This window comes from Hippopotamus amphibius, chromosome 13 (assembly GCF_030028045.1).
Source record: "Hippopotamus amphibius kiboko isolate mHipAmp2 chromosome 13, mHipAmp2.hap2, whole genome shotgun sequence".
Classification (NCBI taxonomy): domain Eukaryota; kingdom Metazoa; phylum Chordata; class Mammalia; order Artiodactyla; family Hippopotamidae; genus Hippopotamus; species Hippopotamus amphibius.
Window position 1 is genome coordinate 1,553,980 of NC_080198.1, and position 1,610 is coordinate 1,555,589.

Genomic DNA, 1,610 nt, shown 5'->3' on the forward strand with positions numbered 1-1,610 from the left:
GGGACAGCTGGAGTGGGGAGGAGGCTGGGACCCGTCCCGTATGGAGCTAAAGTGGCTCAGCCTGGAGAAGGTCCAGGCACCGTCTAAGTCTCCGCAGGGCTGTCCCAATGCAGGGGAAGCAGGTGGCATTTGGGGCACAGGTGACAAAGCTGGGGCCTGTGGGGAAGTCACAGCGAGGCAGATCCCAGCCCCACATCAATGCACATCTTGTTCAGAGCTCTCACAGGTGGGATGGGGTGACTAAGGGAGGCGCCCGCCACACACATCTCCCTGCTGGACGTCACAGAGGTCATCCAGGCAGCGTCTGCAGGGGCCACTCGCCCGCACAGGCCATTCCCGAGCAGCCAGGTGAGCAGTAGAGCCCCTGAGCTTCCACACCCCTCCACCAGCGCGGAGTGGACCCAGGATGGGCTTTGAAGTCACGCACACCTGGATCAGCTCTGCTACTTACCCTCTGTGAGTCCCCGGGAAGCCATTTATCTTCTCTGAGCACAGCTTCTCCTCTGAGGATTCCACGAGCTGAGGAACGTGTGGGCCCCGGGCCCACAGTCAGTGCTCAAGAAAGAGAAAATCTGTTTAATTTTCATTTATGTCAGTCTCACCAGCCGACCACATTAAAGCCTCAGACTGCACACGTAAGGCTCACCACCTCTAAGAGCGGCTTAAACTGACACCAGTTGGGAAAGCATCCTTGGAGACATTTTCATGTGCCTTTTCCTTTTTCTTAGGAAAGGCTAGCTATGACTGAAGCTCTGTAAGTTAAATTCTAATTTGTGCAAAACCTCAAGGCATGCACTCCCATCAAAGAGGGGATGTTTAAGTCGATGTGATTATACTTTGCATATTATCCTGCACCTTGCTTTATTCACTCAAAAAGTTTTGAAAGCAAAAAGTGTGGGTCCTCCTACTTTGTTCTTCTTCAGGATTGTTTTGGCTACTCTTGGTCCCTTGCAATTCCCTGTGAGACTTAGAAACAGGTTTTCGATTTTTACAAAGAAGCCACCTGCGATCCTGATACGGGCTGCGTTGAATCTGTAGATGAATTTAGGAGGTGTCGTCACCTAAACAGTATCAAGTCTTCCAACCCATGAATATGGGATGTCTCTCCATTTATTTAGACTTCATTTCATTTCTTTCAACAGTGTTTTGTAGTTTCCAGAGTATAAATTCTGCACTTGTTTTGTTAAATTTATTGCTAAGTCTTGTATTCTTTTTGGTGCTATTGTTGATTGAATTGTTTTCTCAATTTCATTTTCAGATTGTTCTTTGCAAGCGTATAGAAATATAATTGATTTTTGTATATTAACCTTGTATCCTGCAACCTTGCTGAATTTGTGTATCAGCTCTAAGGGTCTCTGAGTGGCTTCCTAAGGATTTTCTATATACAATATCATATCATCTGAGCACAGAGACAATTTTACGTCTTCCTTTCCAATGCGGATGCATGTGATTTCATCTGATTGTCTAACGGCCCTGGGTGGAACCTCTGGAGCGATGCTGAATGGAAGTGGCAGGCGTGAACGTCCTTGTCTTGCGCCTGTAGTTAGAGGGAAAGCACGCCGTAGGTCCCCATTAAACATAACGTTAGTGACATGGGGCTTTGTACATGC